The 10053-nt window shown below is 56.9% G+C and overlaps 1 long non-coding RNA gene across 2 annotated transcripts; it reads left to right on the forward strand.

The window, feature by feature from the left end:
- Window positions 1-995: 995 nt before the first annotated feature.
- Window positions 996-6202, forward strand: LOC121022572 (uncharacterized). Of its 2 annotated transcripts, XR_005787006.1 has the most exons (3): window positions 996-1595; window positions 1992-2228; window positions 2791-6202. It is a non-coding gene; the product is annotated as an uncharacterized LOC121022572 (long non-coding RNA). The 2 variants fall into 2 exon arrangements; XR_005787005.1 differs by lacking the exon at window positions 2791-6202 and having other exon boundaries at window positions 1992-2660.
- Window positions 6203-10053: the final 3851 nt, after the last annotated feature.

Here is a 10053-nt window from a genome sequence, read left to right on the forward strand (position 1 = left end):
CTGCTGTAACAGACAGGTCCCACAAACTAGGGGGCATAAAACAACCGAGATTTATTCTCTCGCGGTTCCGGAGGCCAGAAGTCTGGAATCGAGTGCCCACGAGGAGAGAATCCTTCCTTGCTTCTCCCGGCTTCTGGTGGTTGCCAGAAATTCTTGGGGGTCTTTGGCTCGTGGATACATCCCTCCAAACTTGCCCCTGTCGTTACGAGGCAGGCCTTCCCCTGGCATGTCTCTGCCTCTGCACCCAAATCTCCCCTCCATTCTCTGCTAAAGACACCGGCCACTAAATAAGGGCTTACTCTAACCCGTATGAGCTCATCGTAACTTGGGGGCCTCTGCGGGGACCCTGTTTCCAGAGGGTCACATGCCTAGGTTCTCAGTGGATATGAATTTTGAGGGGGGGGGGGACACTCTTTGTTTTTTAAAGTTTACTTATTTTTATTTATTTATTTTTTAAAGAGAGAGATAGAGAGCAAGCAGGGGAGCGGCCGAGAGAGAGGGAGACAGAATCCCAAGCGGGCTCTGAGCTATCAGTGCAGAGCCCGATGCGGGGCTTGAACTCACGAACCGTGGGCCGAGGTCAGGAGTCGGATGCTTAACCGACTGAGGCACGCAGGCGTCTCTGCGGGGGGGGCACGCTTTGATCAACCACAGAGGGTGACTGGGCAGTTCCTGTATGAAGGAGGAGCTTGTCTGGAGGTGGGCGGGGCTTCAGAATGTGCACATTCCCCCTTTGGGGGATTTCCTTAAGATAACAAATCTCGGGGCGCCTGGGTGGCGCAGTCGGTTAAGCGTCCGACTTCAGCCAGGTCACGATCTCACGGTCCGGGAGTTCGAGCCCCGCGTCGGGCTCTGGGCTGATGGCTCAGAGCCTAGAGCCTGTTTCCGATTCTGTGTCTCCCTCTCTGTCTGCCCCTCCCCCGTTCATGCTCTGTCTCTCTCTGTCCCAAAAATAAATAAACGTTGAAAAAAAAAAAAAAGATAACAAATCTCCTAGAAGCTTCTGCTTAGCCTGACAAACAGTTCGGCCCCTATGGGGTCTATGTAGGCTGAATAAGGCATTCTTTATAACCCAGCGACTCCACTCCTGGGAACATCCCCAGCAGAAACAAGTCCTGTGATCATCGGAAGACATGCACTAGAATGTTCACAGCAGAATTATTCATCTGGGCTGTAACTGGAAACTACCAAACGCCTGTCTCGGTAAATTGCAAAACCAGCCACAATCCTTTGCAGTCCATCCCATGAAGAAGCAGAGTCAATTTCCTTTCCCCTGGAACCTGGCCTGGTCTTGCAGCTTGCTGTGGCCAATAGGACACGGCAGAAGCGATGCGTGCTGGTTCCAAGACTTCGAGAGATGTTGCACGCTCCCCTTTGCTCTCCGGGAACTCCGCAGTCACCGTGTGAGAAGTCCCGGCTGCCCGGCTGGAGGATGGGTGAGCTTCCCCAGCTGGCGTCTTCCTCGACCAGCCAGCCCCAGCCACACGGATGCAGACACGCGAGCGAGCCCAGCCGGCATCAGCCCAGCTCAGCCCGGCCCAGAAGAACCTCCTAGATGACGCCCGTCCAAATCTACCAGCCGACGCACGTGCTAAGTAAATGACTGTTGCTTTAAGGCACTCAGCTTTGGGGAGCTTTGTTACCCAGCAATAGCTAATTGATACATCATCAAGAGTAAAACGGTTACGCTGTGGGATGTCATGTACCCGGAAAGCAGCTCATTACAGCAGAGGGCGTACAGAAGTAGGTGAACGGGATCTATGGTGAGGTAGGTCAGGATATCCGTTCTCCCCAGCTCCGGGGGGGGGGGGGCAGTGATTAGGAGGGGGTAGGAGAGGGGAATTCTGGGTGCCGGTTATACAGGTACATCTACTCGGTGAACCTTTGTTGAGCTGTAGACCTACAATGTGTGCTTCTTTGTGCGTGTAGGTTATACTATGGTAGAGATGGGAGAAAAGTGCCAGGTCTCTTGTTTCTTTTTTAATCGCCAGAGAGCCCATGGGATTGCATCTCACGCGGAGGACGGTGTGTAAGGGGAACATCACAAACAGCCAACACGCCCTGGAAAATTCCTTGGGAAGCTGTCATGTGGGGGCCAACTGCTATCTCTCCATAAATCCGGTATGGCCAGTTTTTCCACCCGCGTTGGGACAGATCACTATTTCTCCTGTCAGGCTCCAGACGAAGCAGAGGTTTGTGTGTAGGGGTCACACAGCAAGCCGCAGTAGGTAGGTGTTCACACCCAGGCAGACGCGTGGGACCAGAAGTGAGGGCTCGGCTTGGGGCAGGCACCCTTCAAATCCTGGGGGCCGGGGGATTTGCTCATCCTGCCTAGCCTCCGGTTGGGGCGGGGGAGGGACGTGTTTAGTTAAGTTGACCTTGACTCATTGTAACTAAGTTCTGATGCGAGGCCAGTGTGTTAAGGACGTAACTCTTGATCGACCGGTTGTTCTTCACCTATAACCCCAACATCTCCTGCTCCAGCTGGGACATCAGTGTTGTGTCACGAAGCCTGCACTGTGGTCCTAACGCGGTCCCAGGCAGGTCACCTAACCTTTCGGGGCCTCGGCGTCCTCATCTATAAATGGTGGGGCGGTAGACTGGGACAAAACGGGTGCCGTCTGCCAGTCTGGGGTTCTAAGTGGCCCTTTGGGAGATAAGAACACCCCAACCTCCAGATCCTAGGGGCTGCCATCGACTTTCTGGGTGACCCTGGGTAGTCCTGGTTTCCCTGCTTTATCTTCTCCATCTGTGCCTTGAGTAGATTGTCCCATGGTTTTCTTTTTGCAGGCGTTGGACAGAGGCAGGGGCTGGGGCTGCGGAAGAGGGCTGTGATCACCAGGTCCGGGGGGGGGAGGGATTGTCTGGAATAAAGACGGGCGACCATGCTCTGCAAGGTGGAACCCCGGGGTGCCGGCAAGGCGCTTATGGCTTGAGGGTGGGGTGAGGGTGCAGCTTCTCCAGCAGGCTGGCTCTCTCCTTAGCCTCGACATTCCTTCCTGAACTTGTAGAGTGTCCCGAACCTGGCTGGAGACTGGATGTTTCCAGGTACTGCAGGTGGGCCGGGGCGGGGGAGGGGGGGTGGGGGAGCTGAGAAAGAGCCTCGCACAGACTTGCATTCAGTGAATATTCACTGAGCAACTACTAGAGGCTGTGCTTGAGGCAGAGAGTGAGGTAGAGAGAGAGGGGAACAGAGACAGAGAAGAGACTGAAAGACAGAAGAAGAAGAGCAAAACCGAGGCACGTTTCGTCCACTCATTTCACAAGCGTTAACTGAGCACCTACTTTGTGTTAGAGGCAGGCTCGGAGTCGGGGCAGAGAGAAGCCGGTGGACTGAGTTTGTAGCTGGGCAAAACCTGCCCCCTTGGTTAGAGCCGGCTATTGTAGAAACACACACAGACTGAGGTCTTCTGACTGCAAAGCGCCCCCCGCCCCCATCCCTCCCGTGGATGGCTCCTGCCTTTGCCCGCTAACCTCCCACCCCTCATATTCTACCCTGAGGACCTCGCCTGGGGCTGGGTGGGCAGCGCGGGGGTCCCCGGGCCTGGTGGCTCACCAGGAGTGTCTGGGGGACCCTCAAAGAAACCATAGTGTCCCGGGACCCCAGCGTTCGCCATCGGGCCGCGGGGTTGTGGCCCAGGGCCTGGGAATCTGCAGGTTAGCAGCTGTTCCCGCTGGGGCTCAGCGGGCGTGGGAGCCCAGGTGGTGGACACGTGTCCCCGGGGGGCCTCCCCTGGGGCTCCCGCTGCTGTCACAGCCACACACGTCCTTCTGCAAACACACACGGCCCATGATTGATTCTCTGCCGTTCCCAGCCCAGCGGGTCTGATTGAATGGCCGACGTGCTGCCCAAACACCCTCCTGGAACCACTTCCCTGCCCTCTGCCCCGGAAGTCGTTTGTTTGTTTTTAGACGCAGCCTTTATGTCCAGCTGAATGGCCACCGGCCTCCTGGGGGCCGCCCATCCAAGCTGGAGCCAGGCTGGAGACTGTCTGGGGCTGGGGCTGGGGCTGGGGTGGGCAGTGGCCGTGTGCGGTCACTCGGTGAGCCTGGGGAGGACCCCCGTGCTTCCTGCACTCACCTGGGCATCTGTCCCATGTGGACACACACGGGGGTGGCCCTTGAGTAGCTATTTCTCCCTTCCCTTAACCAGGGAAGGTGTTTATTAAGCACCTGAGCCAGGCTCTTGCTGTTCCGGTACTTTCTGGTCTCTAGGAAAGAATCCACGGGCCACTTTTGTTGTTAAAAGACCAGCCTCTGCAACTCAACAGACTGGGGCTTGAATCTCAGTCTCACCCCTCCCTCCTGTGCCTCAGTTTCCTTATCTGCCCCATGGACGGGAAGGGAGGCTGGGAGGGTTCCTGACATCCTGGATGAGAGAGAAATGCCCCGCACCGGCCTGGCACACACTGGGCACTCAGAACCTCTTCCTTTCTCCCTCTCCCCCAATCCCCACTTCTCTTGGTCTCTGCCACATGGCCTCCCGTCCCACCCTGACCTGCACTGGAAAAGAAGGGAGTGTCTTGGGCCAGGAGTCCAGAACCTCAGGTCCTGATTCTCACTTTGCTGTACTCTGCTGTGTGATCTCAGGCAAATATCTGCCCCTCTCTGGTCTGGCCAGATCATCTCAAAGTCGCTCTCAGACTCTGGGTCCGGGTTGTGAGTTCCTGGGGACAGTGGAACTTTCTGTCTTGTCTGGTACATAGTAGGTGCTCTGGGAGTGAACATGGCAATGGGGTAAGTGCCTCATTAGCCATATCTGGGCACTAAATTGTACAGATTTGGTTGGAGGGCTTTGGCTCTCAGAAGGGGGCTCTTTCTCTTGGGAGAGCTGTGCAGGGGCGGGGTGGGAGAGGAGGAGGTTCCTGTATTTCTTCTTTTCACGGAAACCCTGTAGCCTGGCCTCCTCACTTTTGGTGAGGCAAAAATGGGGATGGAATGGGGTTAGGGGGCCAGTTCTAGCTGTTGGGCTGGAGGCATGCCTGACCCTGCCCTCCCCTCCCCTCCTAGGGATCTCCTGGGCTTTTCCCTCCTCCCTTCTGGGTTTAGCAGGTCTGGGAAGCAGGGCCTTGCACTCATCTGTTACTTCATCCATCCATCCATCCATCCATCCCCTTTCTCCGCAAGCACAGCTGTGGATTTGCCCTTAAGAGACCCAGCCTGGTGGAGGGAACAGCAGGTCAAGAGGCAGTGATGATTCAGGCTGTTGGGAGCTGTGATGGGGACTCACAGGGCATGTGGGAGCCCACGCGAGGCTCCTGAATCAGCCTGGGGGTGTTGGCTATCAGGACGGGCAGCCTGGAGGAGGGGGTGTTTAATAAAAACCCTGCAGGAGTTAATGGGGAGGAGATGAGGGGTGGAAGCGTTTTGGGTCAAGGGAATGAACAGCATGTGTAAAGTTCTGAGAATGGCACTCTAAGGAACCAGAAGCAACTTGAGGACAGCAGCAAGGATCATCTTCCCCGGATGTGTTAGCTCACTGAGCCCTCCCAGCCATCCACTCCCATTTTACAGACAAGGAAACTGAGGCCGGGAGAGGCAGAGACTTGCCTGAGGCCTCAGGCTGCCTGAGCCCGGCCTCCTCAACCAGCCAACGAGCTCAGCTGCAAAGGGGCAAGAGAGGCAGGGTTGACAAGCCTCCTCCCAGAGCTCCCCTGGGCTGGGCTGGAGGCCCCGGGGAGGCCCCCGCGGGTGGGGGCAGAGCGTGGGAAGGCAGTAAACTGGTTTGGAGCGGCAGGGCTTTCCTGTCGCTGCCGGTGGCCCCCTGCCTTTGTCCTCATGTGTCACTGAGGAATGTGGCTAAGGTCTGGATAAAGGCATCTTTGTTTGGAGGCCTCAGGAGGGGGAGGGGGAGGACGGAGAGAGGGAGGAGCATGGCCAGGAAAGGGTTACAGTCCCTCCCTTCTGGTGGTCCCATGTCAGGTCTGGGCAGGCAGCACCCGTGCCCTGTGGACACCCACATCCTCTGCTATGCTCTTAATGCACTTTCTGACTTTAGATGGGTAGCTTCCTTTTCTCTGAGACTCAGTTTCCACATCTGGGTAATGGGACTCCGCTTCCAACCTCTACGTATGGTTTGTTTCGAGGCTCCAGCCAAACAAGCTGCGTGGTTGACTTGTTGGGCCAGGTCTACTGATGAATGAGAAAAAGGCAGTCCGGAGAGGTAAAAAGACTTCCCCAAGGTCATGCAGCTTGACCTTGCCGGGGGGGTGGGGTGGGGTGGGGGGCGGGTGGTGGGGGATGAAGTCAAATGCCTGCTGACGTTGGTTGAGCAGGGAGATGGGCACCTGTCTGTCTCCTTCTGCGAGCGGCTGGGCTCTGGGAGGGGTCTTATGCCTCGGTGAGGGTGAGGAGTGACAGGGGTCACTTACATGCGTGTACTTGCTCACGGCAGCCTCTTGAGGGTGGGCTCTGGATTTACCCTTGGCCGCCAGTGCCCCCCAGTGCCGGCCCAAGGTGGGCGGCAAAGCCCAGTGCCTCAAGCCAGCCTCTGTGTGATCCCCGGCTGGTCTCGACCTTCTCGGTGTGTTGGTTTCCGTCTCCGTGAAATGGATCTACCGGGAGGGACACAAGTCACGGGGTTGCGGGGAAAGTTCAAGGAGAAATAGGCCCAGAGTCGGCCCAGAGCCTGGCACCGGTTAGCAGGATTAGTGGGACAATGGATATCTGCTTGATGGCTGCACAAAGGATTTTCTCAAGGTCACAGCACGGGGAGCTTGGATCAGCCCTGGGCTCCTCCTGGCTCTTCCTGCCCAGGAAGGAAGGGCGTGGACCCTGGAGGGGCTGTGATCCTGGGAGGTGGGGGGGGGGGGGGGCAGTGGAATGATAAAGTAGGTAGCCCCAGTGGCCAGCTCTCCCCTTTTGCGAGGAGGTGTTAGTGGGCTGGAGCTCGGAGACATGGCTCCACACCCCTCCCCACGGTGACAGACTTGGACGGACAGATGGGACAGGGCTCAGCATGCTTAGTCATGGCCCAGATATAATCTTGGCCCCAGGGGGCAGCTACCTCTGTCTTGCTCCCTCCCAGCCTCTTCAGCCAATCCCAGTAAATCCAAGCCAGTCTTTGCTCAGTGGGCAAAGGGAGTGGGGCTGAGCTCACTCCCTTTGGACGCAAGAGGAAATGGAAGCCCAGAGAGGGGGAGTGATCTACCCGAAGCCGCACAGCCAGCAATGAACGAAATTATGCACTCGCTCACCGACTTGGCGAATACTTTTGGAGTGCTAAGGGCAGATGAAGTCCTTCAAGAAGGGTGTTCCTGGAGGAAGCGTTGGCTTGTGCAAGAGAATGGAGAAGTCCTGGGATGGTTAAGGGTGCTGGTGCCGGAGCTGGTCTGTGAGGCTCAAATCTAAGCTCTGCCGCTTACTATGTAACTCTGAGCAGGTGAACGGAGGGCTCTGTGCCTCTGTTTCTTCACCTGTGAGCTGAAGATACTCAGAGCGCTTATGACATGGGACGCCTGGGAAGATGGCAGGGAGATGGCCCACAGAGGAGGCTCCGCACGGGGGCCTGGGGCACAGTAGGTGCTCAATAAACGGGAGCTGTTAAGAGGCGATCGAGAATACAGAACGTCTGGAACTTGAGCACCTTTAGTCGGAGGTGGGAGAGGGAACATCTGGGGCCCAGAGTGGGGTGTCCTGGCTCAGTGTGGGGGCTGGGGCAACCATGGAAGGGGTCCCGCGGTTTGACTGGCTGCTGTGAGGGGCGTGGGGGGGGGCAGGGAAGAGAAGGGAGCAGGAGGAGGAGAGGGGAGGGCGTCATCCGGGGCAACACCCCCGGGGTTCTGATGGAAGGGGGAAGAGTGGAAGGAAAGGGGAGACGACGGAGCCCTTGCCCGGAGCGGGGAGGCCCTCTAGGTGCCAAGCTAGGGGCTCAGTACACGATGAAGCCACGGGGCTCCGTGTTCAAAACTGCAGAAATAGTGCCCATAAAGGTACTAAGATATAAAGCTTGTTCTTTCCTTCTGCCTGTCCTGTCTGCTCGCCCACACGCCGCACTCCATTGCCCTGCCGGCCCTCATTTACCAAACACAGGTTCAGAAGATAAAATTAGGAAGAATTTTAAGACGGCAACAGAGAAACGTTGAAGCTGGTGCGGACCCATGTGACCGCAGAGATCGCGCGTCCATAAACGGACCCTGACCGTGCCCATTTTCCAGATGAGAAAACTGAGGCTTCGGGGAGTTAAATGCGGGGGGGACGCGAGCCCTGCAATTCTCACTCGCTCTGGAGCGCCCTGTTTTTCTCCGCTTGTGCCTTCTCCTAATTTCTACTGACCAAACTCCCGCGGAGGGTCCGACGCCAATTTACGGTAAAACGCTGTTCATAAGGACGCAAAGGGAGAGGCAACGTCGCCCTGTGGGAAGACCCAGCCTAGCGCCAGCTGTGTGACCACGGACGGGCCACTCTGTGCCCACGGTCCCCCTGCGGACACGGGCTTCGAGCCCAGAACTCCTGCCCACACCTGTCTTTGCCTCCAAGCCTCGCCCACCTCCACATCCCTGTCAGTGTCTGAGGCTTGAAGCAGCCGTAAAAAATAAAACCACAGTCCCCCCCCAGGGTGCTCGCCGGCTTCTCAGGCCTTATTTTTTTTGGCTGCTAAGGAGACTAATAAATGGCTTGCCACTTGACGTAATCATTAAGGGCTCCACTGAGCTGTGGGCAGCGTTTCCTCCCCTCCTTGGCCGGGCCTGGGGCGCCCAGCCATCGAGGGTGGCAGTGATGGATGGTGTCATCACGGGGCTTGCCCGGGGCGGGGGAGCGCGGGCGGTGGGCGGGCATAGCTCTCTCTCCTGCGGGCTCCCGAGCTATTCGTTATGGGAAGGGGGAGTCGCCGCGTGGGGGTGACGGCTGGCTTCCAGAAGGGGCACGAGCGGGACTTCCGAGGGGAGAGTGTTCCAGGGCGGATGTAGAAACTAGCGTTTGGGTGCAGGGAGTCCCTTGACGAATGGCCAGTAATAACAGACGGAAAGGAAAGGGGGTCTTGTAGGCGGTAGGTGATCCATACACGCACACGACGATGTGTGTGTGTGTGCGCGTGTGTGTGTAAGTTACAAAATTGTAAAACCGTTTCGAAAATATCACTAAAAACATGATAAAGTGATCACAACCATTTTCTCAGTTCTCTGACTCTCTCCTGGGTCTGGACCCTTTGCCATGCGGCTTTACGGTTCTTCCCATCAGAAGATGGTCCGTTTCCAGGGATCAGGGCTCGGTCACATGACTTGTTTGGCCAACAGAACGCGAGACATGGGGTGCCTTGCCTGTTCTGAGCCTAGGCCTCAAGGGGCCTTCTGGCTCCCGCGTGTTCCCTGCCAACCCTGCTGCCACCAGGTGAACCCAGCCGGGCTGGCCCTCGGGAGGGCGAGAGACCACGTGGAGAGGACATCGGACAGCCCCCATCAAGACGTCAAGATCACTGAAGCCACCCAGAGATGCCTATGTGAGCCCCGGGGAAGACCCACCTAGCTGACCCGCAGACGCAGGAGAAGTCCTAAATGCGTACCGTTCGAAGCTCTTGGTTTTGCGGTGGCTTGTTACGCAGCAGTAACTAACCGATACAGATCGTGATACCCAGTGCTGGTGATGGTGTGAGTGAATAGGTTTCCTCACGCAGAGCCAGCGGGAGGGCGGTTTGCTACAATTTTGCGTATCCATTGAAGTAACTAAAAGATGAAAAGCACTATGCTTTCTTTTAATGTTTATTTACTTTTGAGAAACAGAGAGACAGAGTGTGAGCAGGGCAGGGGCGGAGAGAGAGGGAGACCCAGAGTCTGAAGCAGGCGCCAGGCTCTGAGCTGTCAGCACAGAGCCCGACGCGAGGCTTGAACCCATGAACCGTGAGATCATGACGAGAGCCAAAGTCGGACGCTTAACAGAGTGAGCCACCCAGGGGCCCTGAATGTCCCCTTCTCACGAGCCCGTCCTGGGGGCAACAACACTCGAGGAGGTGTATTGACAGTCTTGGCTTTGGGGATTAGTTCCCTTGGAAATCCGAAAACATTTGTTTCCTGCAAAGATTTATTGGCGAGGATGTCCATTGCGGCATGGTTTACA

This window comes from Herpailurus yagouaroundi, unplaced genomic scaffold (genome assembly GCF_014898765.1).
Source record: "Herpailurus yagouaroundi ecotype Mexico unplaced genomic scaffold, PumYag 428, whole genome shotgun sequence".
NCBI classification, from domain to species: domain Eukaryota; kingdom Metazoa; phylum Chordata; class Mammalia; order Carnivora; family Felidae; genus Herpailurus; species Herpailurus yagouaroundi.